Source organism: Vombatus ursinus, unplaced genomic scaffold, assembly GCF_900497805.2.
Source record: "Vombatus ursinus unplaced genomic scaffold, bare-nosed wombat genome assembly UNPS02014248.1, whole genome shotgun sequence".
Lineage (NCBI taxonomy): Eukaryota > Metazoa > Chordata > Mammalia > Diprotodontia > Vombatidae > Vombatus > Vombatus ursinus.
Window position 1 is genome coordinate 633912 of NW_020954026.1, and position 14555 is coordinate 648466.

Below are 14555 nucleotides of genomic sequence, written 5' to 3' on the forward strand. Positions count from 1 at the left end.
AAAAATACATATGGCAATGATATAAAATGCACAAATGTAAATAAATACATGGTGGTTTGAGAGTAAAATCTTTGAGGGAATTAGGAAAGGCTTCATACAGAAGATGGTTACCTGAGCTGTCTTGAAGGAAAAGAGGAATTCTGTGAGGAGAGAGTACATTCCAGGCATGGCAGATAGCCAGCCCAAAAGGAACAGAGATAAGAATGTCCTGAGTGAGTGCCCTAGGGGGTATAATGGCCGGTGAGTCAGAAGAGATAAGCTCAGGCCAGATTGTGTAAGATTTAAAAGCTAAACACAGGAATTTATGTCTTGTCCTAGAGGCAACAGGAGGCGCTGAGAATTGGTTGAGTAGGGGAGGCATATGTGATGAGCATACCATATGTGCTTTTATCCACATCATTGATAAAAACGTTAAATGGCACAGCTGCCTGGGAACCTCCTGGATACCTCCCGCCATACTGACTCCAAACCATTACTCTTTGAGTCCAGCCAGTCAACCAGTTCGGATCCTTCCGACTGCATCATTGCCTAATCCCTATCTCTTTGTCTTCCCCATGAGAATAATATAAGATTTTTATCAAAAGCTTTGCTACAATCTGAGTAGTCCATGCCCAAGGCACTCCCCTCATCTACTAGTTTAATAATCCTGTCAGAAGATTAATTAGGGTTAATCTGGTGTGCTTATTCTTCAAGAAGCCACACTAGCTCTTTGTAAACCACCTCTTTTCTTTCTAGGTGTTTGCCACCTGTTTTCTTTAATGATCTGTTCTAGACTTTTCCCCAGAACTGAAATCAAACTCACTGGCCTATAGTTTGGAAAATGTCCTTTCCTTTTGTTTTGATCATTGCAAAAACATTTGCTCTTCTCCAATTTTGTAGTCCCTTTTTTGTGGTCCATGCCCTTTCACATATCGCTGACCTTGGTATCATCCCCAAGCTTGTTCTTTTAAGTATCTTAAACCTTTTCCAGTTGATCTATCAATCTGAATTCTGGACCACATGAACTGTGGGCGAAGGAGGAATTCAGTTGAATCCAGTCATCTCCATGCCATGCAGTCTCCGCCCAGGCTATCAGCTTTACCTCCCCTCTTCTGGAACCATGGAATTCATCCCTAGTGCCGCCCTGGACTTTGACTGATGAGCTTTCTCCTTATCCATGCCTCCACTTTATTTCCTGGCCATCTCCAGGTTTTATGGCCAGGAAAAAATGTTCCCCCTAGTTTCTCTGTTACATATTATTTTCCTTCATTAGAAGGGATATCCCAGAGACCTCATAAATTCAAATGTCTAAAACTGAACTATCTTCCCCCTAATTCCTTTTCTCTTCCAAACTTCCCTATTTCGGTCAAAGGCACCACTATCTTTCCAGTGTCTCCAGTTCGTAATCTTGGCATTATTCTGTCCCTGTGTGCCAGGCACTGTGGGTACAAAGACAAACATGAAATGGTCCCTGTCCTCATGGAGCTAGATGTTTTCTGAGGTCCCTTACAGCTCTAATTTTCCATAATGACCATCAAAATACAGAGAAGGCATGGCCCCTGCCCTCCAGGATCTTACATTTTACTAATACACTTTAGTAACTGTCCAAAGGAACATGGATTTACTTCACTTGGAGCTGTGTTTAAAAAAATCTGTTCTAAACGCAGGTCTCACCTTTTCTGTATCGTCCCGTTTCAGCCTATTGCATAAACTGGAACAAAAGAGCAAGGTTAAAGGACGTTCACCATAGTAAAACTTGGCCAGAAAACCAGGAAAAAGGCAAGCAAGGGCCTTGGAAGGATTACAGGTGTAGCTTATCACTTCTCTTCAGAAAGTTCAACTAAACCGATTGCATCAATGTGTCTATTAATCGACATTTTTGTCCCTGGCATCATTTCTTCCTGTCACGCAGACTGGGAGTCACCTTTGATGCCTCCCTCGCCTTTATGTCCATATTTAGTCAGTCACCGATGCCTCTCTGATTTTCCTATTAAATGTCCCATCTCTCTATTTCCACTGTCACCACCCTGGTCAAGGCCCTCGTTACCTGAATTACTGTAACAGCATCCAAGGTAGCCTTCCTGACTTCATTTCTAAAGCGCTTTGCAAACATTTTAAAAAGTTCTTTATAAATGCCAGCCATTGTTATTCTTATACCCTAAATATCATCATCAGTCTTACCCTGAGGTAGCTAGGTGGCACCAGGGAAGAATGGATAGAACTACACCTGGAATCAAGAATACCTGAGTTCAAATTTGACCTCAGACACCTACTAGTTGTATGAACCTGGGCAAGCCGCTTTAACCTCGGTCTTCCTCAGAACGGGAGGTAAAATGAGAGGATAAAGTAACATCTCCCTCCCTTCCTAGTGAACCAACTAGGTGGTGCAGTGGATAGAACATTGAGCCTGGAGTCAGGAAGATCTGAGGTCAAATCTGGCCTTAGATACTTAGTTTTGTGACCCTGGGCAAGTCACTTAACCCCTATTTGCCTCAGTTCCCCATATATAAAATAAGGACACACTAGAGAAGGAAATGGCAAACCATACCAGTATCTTTGCCAAGAGAACCCCAAATGGGATTGTAAAGAGTTGGACACAATTGAATAACAAATTATTATCATCTCCCTTAAAAAATCTCTTGTGTCACCTCTGCTCAATGATCTTTACTGGTTCTCTGCTTTCTGCCATGTTTTACCTAAACTGTCTGGTTTTCAAGATCTTTCATAATTTGGTCCTCCCTAGCATATTATCATTTCCCATTACTCCTCAACACAATGATATGTTGGAAGACATGTCACAGTTTACAAGGTAATTTCATTATATATATATATATATAGATAGATAGATAGATAGATAGATAGATAGATACAAAATACAATATGACACTTTTAAGCATCATAATATTTGGTACTTTAAAATATTTTATAATACTATATACTTTACAAGAACTTTAATATCTCTAAATATAAATGAATGAATGATAGACAGACAGACAGCTAGATAGATGAATAAAAGCATTTATGCCCATGGCCCCCAAATCTCTAGGTCTGCAAGGACTAGGCTCAATCTGGGGGGCCCAGACCCAAGAGGTCCAAGTTCTCTCTTCAGTTCATGCTTCTCCCCCTCACCCCTCGCCCCTTTCCCTTTCCCTTCCACCAAGCTCTGAGGAAATCTTCTAAATAAAGTTTAGGTATGTGGAGAACAGGATCCCCTCCTACAAATATACAATACAGCTATCAAGTTGGGGCTTCACCCATCACAGAAAATGTGTAAGACACAAAGGATTCACAGGCACACGTGAACAAATGTAGGTAACATGAAACATTTAATCTGTTAACACTCATTAGACTCCACCTAGAAAGTAAAGACACGGGATGGGGTTGGAGGGCCAGCGCTGAACAAATACTCTGTCCACCTTAAACTTGCAACATCAGAGCAATTCACAGCAGTGCTGGTGAGGAAAGGGACTGTGGTACAGTGGAGATGGTGTTTTTTCCTCTGGCACTTAGTACTTGAGAGACCCCAGGGAAATTATCTTGCCTCTCCAGGCCTTCCAAGTTCTAAATCTCTTATCTTTTGATCTCCTTCCCCGCCAGAGCAGTATTCTTCCTTCTCTGAGAAGTGTGTTATTAAGGAAATCTCTCTGTGTGAGGCCTACGCATGACTCTTGCGCTTATGGTATTGAGCAAGTAATTTCCACAAGATTGGAAATGCCCATTTTCAGGATCACTAATCTGTGACCTGCGTGCCCCCCCCCCAAAAAAAGGGGGAAACAGAAAGGCAGAATGGAAATGGAAAATCATAAATTCTCTCTTTCAGGCTCACTGAGGCAAACCTAGGCCACTCATCTCATGTTTTTCATACAAGTTAAAAGTGGTCATTGTGGGGGAGGGTGGCAGGAGGGCATGAGGGGTTCCTTCCCCCTTGCCCTTTGCTACACTCCAGTCTAGACATCTAAGAAGGACAAAACTCAGGAAAAGAAAGGAGTGACTGGGAGAGAAGGAAGGAATATGGCATTTCACAATTTACTCTCACAAAGGAGGGGCTACTCCTGATCAGAATCTGTCTCAGTCACCAATTACCTCTTTCTGGGGGGCAGGAAGGGAGGAAAGCACTCAGGGCTAAGTGACTTGCCCAGAGTCACATTGATATTAAGTGTCTGAGGCTGAATTTGAATTCAGGTCCTCCTGACACCAGGACCAGTCTCTATCCACTGCACCACCTAGCCATCCCTCAATGACCAACTATTTTAGAGGCAGCTCTAGTCACTGACGACCAATAAAAAGTGTTCCCTCACAGCAAATATCTACTCCCTCCTTACCTACACCTCTCAAAATCTTCAGATGAAAGTTCATGCTCTATCACCTCACTGAGCTGCTTAGGGACAGACTGAGCAGAGGAGGCCCTAAGCAGCCCTACTATAGAAGTATTATTGAATTGCAAAACCTCTACAAGGTAAGCAGAGGAGGTGTAATAGATGTGGAAACTGGCTGAGAGAAGTCAAGTGGCTCACCCAATGTCACACAGGTAGGAAATGAGGAAAGCAGGACTTCAACTCTGATGCCAATCTGATAATAATACTAATACCAGCTGGTATTTATATAGCACTTTAAGGTTTGTAAAGCACGTGTTAGCTCATTTGAGAATCCTGTGAGGCAGGTGTTGTTATCATACCCATTTTACAGCTGAGGAAACTGAATCTTGGAGAGGTTAAGTGATCCCAGAGCCGATATGTATCAGAAGTAGGTCTTGAAACTAAGTTTTTCTCTTGAGACTGGCTTATATCATGCTGGCTGTCTGCCTGGCACACAGGCAGCAATAGCATATGACTATTGCTGAGGCATTACAACTGCCAATCTTTTGACTCTTAAGCCCAATGCTTTTTCTACCAGGCTAGGCTTCATGCTGAGATCTCTGCTGTAGCCAAAACCAGTTTCCTGAAGATACCACGTTTCTTTCCACTTCTTTGTCTTCACTTACATTACCCTCCCCCCCATCTGGAATACCGTCCTCTCTCTACACCCCCAAACCACATTTATCCTCCAAGTTCAAGCTCAAAACAATTCAATTTTCATCACCACAATTCAATGAAATAAATGTTTAAGTTTATTAGCATGCTAGATCTGGGAAGTTCAAATCCATCATCCCCAGACAATTCCTAGCTGTGTGAGCCAGAACAGTCATTTAACCTCTGTCTGCCTCATCAGGCAGTTTCCTCATCTGTAAAATAAGGGAAATAATAACACCTGCTTCCTAAGGCTGCTGTGAGACTTAAATGAAATAATATTTGTAAAACACTTTGCAAACCTCAAAACACTATATAAGTGCTAACTACTATTATTATTTGTTATGGAAAAGTACCTATTGTGTGCAAGGTATTGTGCTAAGGCACTAAAGACTCACACACTAGTAGCTGACAAACTCAACAAGATTCTTTGCTAGAAGTAAACCTGGAGTTAACTTTGCTTGATGATCCTCTCATCCTTATCAAGCAAAGCATAAAACGTAAAAATCAATGGTAATGGGTAATGCACTTCCCATTTTCCCTACTCCTCCCCCTACCATCTCTTGTAACCACAAAATTCAGCCAAATAAAATAAAATGACTCATTGGACATGTACGTCAGAGATGCGACTTCCTGCCACAGACAGTGAGGTCTTCCAAATGCTTCTGCTTATGGATGGCATTATGCTAACTGCATCATGCCCTAGAATCCCAATTGTCAGGCTACCCCCTTGCTTCCTCGGGCAATCTCCTTCCTCTCAACAAATAACGGGAAATATGGGAGGCTGCTTCTGATTCAGCTAATCTACAACAGACAAATGTGAGCATTCTGCTTTCATCATCAACTCTAATGCTATCTGTTGTTCCAGTTCTGTGTAGACACCATGAGACTCATAAAAGAAAAGATGCCCCACTCCTGCGGACTCCACAATTGCCCTCTCTCCTTATCATCTGTTTTTGCCTTTCTTTGCCTCCACAGTACTTAGAGTACCTAGCCCTTAGTAGGTGCTTAATAAATACTTGTTGACTTCACTCGATTTCACCTGTCAGGCCATATCTGGTATTGCCTAAGAAATCTTTGCTCTTTGCTAGAAGGTGACTGTAGATTCCAGGATCATGTTGTATATGAAATTGCCCTCCTCCAAGTATAGTGGTAGGCAAGGGTTCAAGAAGAACATTGTCCTTAAACTCTCCTCTCAGGCTATGTATATTAGCACATGTAGCTTCTCTATGTTTCTCTGGTATGTTTTACTAACTGCTTGCCATTCTTTGGGCTGGGAAAATCCACTCTTAGAGACTTCTCACTTGAACAGAAAGGATGAGAAAACAATGGGCAAGTTCTGCCCCAATGCAACCATTAAGGGTTCCTAGACAGGAGAATTCATACATCCACAGGTTCTTCCACGACCCCAAAACCCAGGTCTACTTTGGTCTCTGAAATGGAAAAAGGCGAAAAGGGGGATTCTGCTGGCTTTCTTACAGAGCAACACAGAAGCATGGCTCCTGCAACAAGATCAGAGCCAACCAAATCATTACGGAGCCAGCCCCAGGCATTGAAACCCAACACTAAGAGGTACCAAAGAATAGCTCCAAAGTAACCAGCTTGTCTTAGGGTAGCCTCAGTCTTTGAGACAGGATTAGGGGTTATCCTTTAGTCTTAACGAGGTACCTCAAAACCCTCTTAGATAGGGAGCTAACCTTGGATACAGGCATCCCTGGGTTCAAGTGCTTCCCTTGACACACACCAGCTGTGTGACCCTGGTCAAGTTAACTTAACTTCTTCGTGCTCCAGGCAACTGTCTAAGACTAAAGTTGAAGAGAAAGTTCCTTACTGGGAACTCCCTACGCCAATAAAATCACAGGTCCATTCTCCATCGCTAACAAGGGGCTAATGGCCATGTTCACGCTTATACTCTACAGGAAGAAGTGCTTTCCAAAGACATAGGCTCGTCAAGCTGACTGGGGTACTTCATTGTTCAATTCCTCCTTATAACGTGACCTTCGGTCACATACAGGTCTGTGGTATCAAACTCAAATAAAAATGGTGTCCACTAAGCTGGCAACATATTGACTTAGACAATCACATATTAACATTATCTGTGTTTTATTGTATTTTTATTTCGTTAAATATTTCCCAGTTTTAAAATAAGGGAGTGTTGTGAGCTGCAATAGTTTGATTTAGCTATAACTTCCCTCCTATCATGTTGCAGCTGATTTATTTTAACCCAAGTGCAAAGCTGTATATATTTATGCCCATGTAGTTCAGAGACAACAGCTCTGGGCTTACTCTCCCAGCACACATCTGGAGAGCAAGCTGCGAACCCATGGTCAGGTACATCTTCCCCCTTGGTGTTCTAGGAGTACTTGTGAGAGGCTGGGCTATCATCAGATTGAGACCCCATTCTGATGTATTTCCCCACAATATCAATTGCCAGTGCCATTTATCATCACCTTTCTATCATTGATCAGCCCAGTATTTGCACCAAAATATCATCTAACCAACTGGTTTTTCCTTCGTATCACTGATAACTCAGGTAACATTGTTTAGCTTTTACAAAGGAATATTTACTGAAAAGATGTAGCAAGCACAGAACTTACCAACATTTCCCCTGCCTGAGGGCAAGTATAGTACCTTGGTATCCCAAGACAGTGGGCTCAAGCTTAAAGGTTGCTACAAAGCCTTGATCCCACCAAGTTCCCGCATCTGTCCCTTATTGCAGAACATGGTGTCTCAGCTGCTGGGCTGTAACTTGAAGGTTGCTTCTCAGGACTTCCTTGGTGCCTCACCTGGATTCACTGTGGCAGGTACAACAGTCTCTACCATGCACTCCTACCACTGGACCTCTGGGGTCCATTAGTATCTCCCTAGGTCACTCTGTCTCCGATAATCCTTTACCTGAGAACAGAAAAAATCAGATACAACATCGAACGAAGCAACGGCAGAGCCATGCATTCACAGGCCACATGGCAGTAGCCTGGCTGGGGAGAACTTGAGACTTTCCCTTCTCTGGAGGCCTGCAGCAGCGCCTGCCTTCCCACAGGCGAAGAGACTGATTTGGTCAATTTATGCATACTTTGAAGAAGAGAGCAATGTCCCTCTGATCTGTGTCTTCAGGCTCTTCCAGATACAGGCTCACCAATTCGCATGTTCCCAGAACTGGGTCCTCATTGACACAACAGTCTCCTGTTATACCTATCTAATTTCATTTTATTGGGTTCAGCCCATTATTCTAGACTATATACATCTTTTTGGACAAGAGTCTGTCGTCTGATGTGTTAGTTATCCCCAGCTTCTGGTCAGTGAAATGTAAGCTAGTTAAGGAAGGGGAATATATTGGTTTCTTTTTTATGCCCCAAGCACAGAGTGGATGCCTAATAAATGTTTGTTGAATTGAATTCATATCCCACATTTGTATCCATAAATTTAATAAGCATGGAATTTCTGCTTTTATGTAAGTCAGCTGATAAAAATGTTGATAAGCACAGGGGCAAGGACCTGGGATACTTTCTGAATTAGCATGGACCCATTAATGATTATTTGTTGGATGCTGTCAGTCTCAAATCCACCTAATCAATCAGCCAACCAAAAGGCATTTATTCAGCACCTATAATATGCCTGTTATTTTGCTAGGGGTTGAAGACACAAAGACAAAAATGAAACAGTCCCTGCCTTCAGGGAGCATATATTCTAAATATGCTATCTTCTGGAACAGTGGTATCAACAGGGGCAAACAGGAATGGGGTCAGTAATTCAAACACAGAAATCCCTGCAGGCCATGTACTGACTTAGTTTTAAAATGTTCTATTATCTAAGTTTTACTGTATTTTTATTTATCTGTTAAATATTCCCAAATTACATTTTAATCTGGTTTGGAAGGTCACAGGATTGTTATGAGTTGCATGTTCCACACCCCTGTTCTAGTACATTTTACTCTATGTTACACACAAGGATATCAGGGTCAAGTCCTTTCTTTTCTAAGAAATAAATTTTATTGATATCCTTCTGTTTTTTTACATCACCAAACTTTTCCCCAGTATCTCCCCTCCACCCCCTCCCAGAGAACCATCATATATGTGTATGTGCATATACATACATACATACATATATACATTTAAAACAAATATTTTTAAAGAAAACAAGAGAAAATCAGCAACACTGAACACACATCAAAAAAGTCTGAAAATATGTGGAGTATAACACCCTCGTGGCCCTCCCACCTCTGCAAAGGGGTGGGTTTGGGGTGTCTTCTCCATATCTCTTCTTTGGAGCCATGTTTGTTGTCTGTAATTTGGCAACATTCACTCTTGATTTTTTTTTTTTGGTGGTTGTTTTTTCTGTTGGCATGGTTGTCCTCATAGTGTATACTGTTTTCTTGGCTCTATTGACTTTACTCTGCATCGATTTTCCATGTTTTCTGTCTTCATCATATTCATCATTTCTTATAGCACAGTAAAATCCTTTTACATTCATGTGCCATGATTCATTTAGCTATTCCCCACTGGATGGATATCTACTTTGTTCCACATTCTTTACTTTCACAAAAAGCATTGCTATAAATATTTTTACATATATAAGGACTTTCTTATCAATGGCCTCCTTGGTGTATGTCTAGTAGTGGACAAAATTATTTTGAGTCATTTATGGCTCCCAATCACTGCCAACATAAAAAAATGCAAAATTCTATTTGGCATTCAAAGCCCTTCATAATCTAGACCCCTTCTATCTCTTCAGTCTTCTTACACCTTACCGCTCACCATATACTCTGATCCAGAGACATCAGCTTACTGGCTAATCTACAAACAAGACACTCCATTTCTTGGATCTAGACATTTTCTCTGGCTACCCCCCCATGCCTGAAAAACTCTCCCTTCTCAACTCCCCCAATTTCCCTGGCTTAAGTCCCAACTAAAATTCCATCTTTTACAGAAGTCTTTCCCAACCCCTCTTAACTCGAGTGCCTTTCCCTCTGTTATTTCCTTTTTTTTCTTAAATGTGAAGCAACTGGATTTAAGTGACTTGCCCAGAGTCACACAGCTAGTGAGTGTTGTGTGTCTGAGGCTGGATTTGAACTCAGGTTCTCCTGACTCCAAGGCTGGAGCTCTATTCACTGTGCCATCTAGCTGCCTCCGTCTGTCATTTCCTATTTATTCTTCAGCTAGCTTGTTTGTATATAATTGTTTGAATATCGTCTCCCCTATTAGATTGTGAGGTCCTTGAGAGCAGGGACTGTCTTTTACCTCTTTTTGTAACCCCTGCACTTAGCACAGTGCCTGGCACATAGAAGGTGCTTAAGAAATGTTTACTAATTAGTCTGTTTGAGGAAGCTCTGCAGTATTATAGAGTGGATACTACCAGCACAATACCATCCATTACAAGAGCAGCTGGATAACCTCATCGTGTATAGAGCATGTACGTCTTCAGCTTGGACTCTGTACCGGATCTTTGCCGTCACAGCAGTGAAAGATGTTGACATGCGTACACATCATACCGTGCCTCTCCTACCACTCACCATCAGAGGGCCAACCAACAGGATTGTTTCTGTTTTTATGTCTCCTAAGGAATCCTGAATGATCTTTATGCATGGATGTATGTCTGAGAGACACTTGTTAGATATGACACCATATCCAAGGTGGACTTTAAAAGAGTGGTCAGAATTCAACAGGTGAAGAGAGAGTATTACAGGCACATAGAAGAGTGTGAGCCAAAGTCCGAAGGCACAGTGTGTGTTTGTCAGACCAGTTTGGCTGAAGCACAGAGGGGGCTGAGTGCAGGATACAGTTAGAAAGACAAAGCATGTGTGGCTCTAGGTTATAGAGAGAAGATAAAAGAGTTGGTTTATTCTGAAGGCAATAGGGAAACAGCGGATTTTTGAGCAGAGGAATAAATGACATGACCACATAGTGGACGATTATTCTGGCAACACAATGAAAGAAGGCTTGGAAGGGCCAGAAAGATGGCCAGAAGAAGGACTTCTTCTAGGAAGCTGGAAGACCTTCAAGAGCAGTATTAAGAACAGACAGGAACAGAGAAATAGATGTGACAGGACAGACAATCAACTGGATATGAAATAAGAGATCAGGAAGAATCAAAGATAATCCTCAGGTTTATCACACAGGAGGCTGGTGAAGGATGGTGCCAGAATTAGTGAAGTCAGAAAGAGGAGAAGGTTTAGGAGTACAGTATAAGAAGTTTAGTTGTCTGGGACACTGAGAAGTGAATGCTGAGTCAATAAACATTTATTAAGCACCGATTCTGTGCCAGAGACTGTGCTAAGCATTGGGGACGCAAAGAAAGTTTCTGACGTTCCCATGGTGGTTGTTGTTTTTCTGCGCTCTCCAAGAGGACCACGACACCACGGAGGTGATGACACGCAAGTAAACTGGATTTAAGTGAGGGAGAGCTGTGCAAAGTCACCAGCCTCACTTTCTCCTCCAGAACCATCTGGGTGTAGTGGCCAAATATCAGTCAGGATGATTGGAGATGGCCCTCAGGAATTGAGTATTCCAGACGCGGAGGATAGACAGTGAAAATGCCTAGAGGCCAGAAATGGAATGTGGTGTTTAAAGAATTGTAAGGAGGCCACAGTCTCCACAACGTAGAGTACATGGAGTGGAGGAAGTGTAAGACAACAGGAAGGGTGGGAAGAGGTCAGGTTGTGAGGGACTCTGGAAGCCAAACAGACTTTATATTTGATCCTGGAAGTAACAGGGAACCACTGGAGTTTATTGAGTGGGGAGGAAGGGGTCAGACCTACTGTATGACATGGTCAGACCTACAATTTGGGAAGGTCACTATGGCTAGAGGATGGACTGGAATGAGGAGACACTTGAGGAAGGGAGACCAATTAGAAGGCTAGTGCAATAGTCTAGGTATGAGGTGATGTGGGCCTGAACCTCGGTTGTAGTTGTATAAGTGGAGAGTAGGAGATGAATGGGAGAGATTTTATGAAAGAATAGTAACAATGATAATAATAACAGCTAGCATTTATATAGCATTTTAAGGTTTGCAAAGTGCTTCATGTATGCTAACTCATTCGATCCTCACAATAACCTTGTGAGTTAGGTATTATCACCATCCCCATTTTACTGATGAAACTGAGGCAGACAGTGATTAAGCGAGCTGCCCAAGGTCTCCCACCTAGTAGGTGTCTGAGGAATCTGGGCAGCATATGGAGACCCAGAAGGCACTGAGCTGGGTTTGATTCCTGGCTTCCCAATGGAGTTGTGTAAGTCTGACCCATAATTATGGAGAGCGTGCTGTTCCAAAGCATATGTACCTAATAAACATCTGCTGAATGAGTGCCCATCAGAATTTACAAGATTGTAAGATCTTTGAAGGTGGTAGTTACTCCGTCTGATTTCATCTTTCTAATCACAATAACTCACAGTTCTATAAGGCTTTAAAGTTTATAAAGGACTTACATTATGATGAGGCAGGAAGTATCAAGCCTTTTATCCTCATTTGTCAGATGGGCAAACTCAAGTTTGGGCAAGGTTAATCGACTTGGTTTATATACAGTCCGTACACAAAGAGCTGGGCATGGCAAACAGATCTTCTGATAACAATTCACAACTCTAACTTACAGTCAGGGAAATTCAGTTGGGAGGGTTGGGGAGTCCCAAAGGAGGTTAGGTATATACATACAGCTCCACCAGAAAACCCCTAGAAGTGGAGCGGTGAGAAAAGCAAAGGCAATTGGGGGGGGGTAGGGCAGAGCAAGGAGACAGAAGGGGGAAGTCCCCTCATTACACAACCTAGGCCCTTGTAGAGGGACAAGACTGCTGGGGCCAGCTGGAGGGGGGGAGAAGGAAGCCAAACGGGCAACAACCAAGGGCAAAGCCCCAGTCACCCTGCCCTAGTTACGGTTCTGCTCCCAGGTCAAGGCCCTTCTATTACTCCAGTGTACCTCCAGAACATAACCCAACAGCCTGCTTTTAGTGCTTACAGTGAAAGCCTTTGGTTTTATTCTTTACATTTCCACCAATGAACACATATCCGTTTTCTCTCCCTCTCATCTCCTTCCCACCAATAGGAAAAAAACCACAGTCAAGCAAAACCCATTTCTGCATCGTCCACGCTCAACCAGGTTTCCTCTTTGCCGAGAGCCCACCAGCTCTGGGTCGGAGGCGGGCGGCAGCCCCGATCGTGGTCTCTGCATCGATCAGGGCTCCAAAGCCTTTCCAAGTTGCTTCTGTCTACACTCGCCGCACTTGCTGTCACTGTTTCAACCGTTCTCCCGGTTCTGAACACCGCTACGCATCAGTCCACCCAAGTCTTCTCGCGTGTCTCCGAAACCGTCCCTCTCACGAGAACCTTTCGCGGAACGAACGACGGAATAAAGGACAATCACAAAGAGCAGGCTCCGCCTCGGTAATCCCACCGCCCAGTTAAACAGAACTGATCCGGGGCGGGGGCGTCGAGGAGGAGGAGCGAAGGCCGCGCCTCGGAGACCGAAGACTCTCGGAAGGGGAGGGGGGAGGGGGCGCATGAGCCGAGGGACGTGGGAGTGAGCAGGGCGGAACCGTTGGTGTGGGAACAGGCTTGCCCATACCTGCATTTCCATGGGCCCTGTAAGCTTGCGTCTACCCCCGAAAACCAGGTGTTGAGAAGCCCCAGCCTGTATCAGAGGACTCCGGAGCCCGGAGGGGGAACGGACGCCTCCCGGGTTAGGGAGACGTACCCAGCGAGAGAAGGCCCCGCCTGCACTGCGCCTGCGCTAACCCAGGCTCGTCCTCTTTTCCCATCTATGCTCCCCCCCCCAACCCGGTCCGGAGGAGACCACACCCACAGCCCTATTCCCAGCTTGGATTGGCTGCTCTGGAACCCAGAGCCGCCATTGGTCAGCATCAACAGGCCCAATCTGTCAAGACCCCGGAGCCAGTAATCTACCTGGGTTCCGAGGTCCTGCCTCCTCCCCCTCTGCCAGGGTTCCTATCAGCGCTTGGCCTCCGAAACGCCTCTTCGCCGCTTAGTAAGTGGCAACGGCATCCACCAGTAGAAAGTGAGGATGCCGAAAAGCTCCTACCCACTAGGACCTCGATTGGCTCAGCAAATGTTAGAGTAAGCCAGAGCAGCGGGTGCCCAACAACCAATCGGTGAGGGCGGAAGAGGGTATGAGGAAGGAGTGATGGAACGGGGTGACGTGGCGGTGACGGAGATATAAACTAAAACGAGTGGCGGAAGCCAGGGCCAATCAACTACGCAGCTGGTTGGGCCCGTTCCCTCTTCCTATGTGAGTGTGGACGATTTCCAACCCACAGGACCAATGAACCAGGGCCTGCATATGATTGGCCTCCCTGCCACCCAATCCGCGGAATCTCTGGCGGAAGTGTCCCACCCAGGTGTACTTTGGGGTGGGGCTAGCTGACCAGCCTGGGAGAAGCGCCAATGGTGAGGGGCCATTGGCCGAATGGCAGCTGCAGTTACCAATGGGAGGCCTCCGGCGCGGCGGTTGGTCCCGCCTCCCGGCCGCTGGACAGGCGGGGCGTGGACGTTACGCGGCGGCCGCTGCTGCGCTCGCTGTGTGTGAGTGTGTGTGTGTGTGTGTGTGAGCGTGTGAGAGAGTCCGGG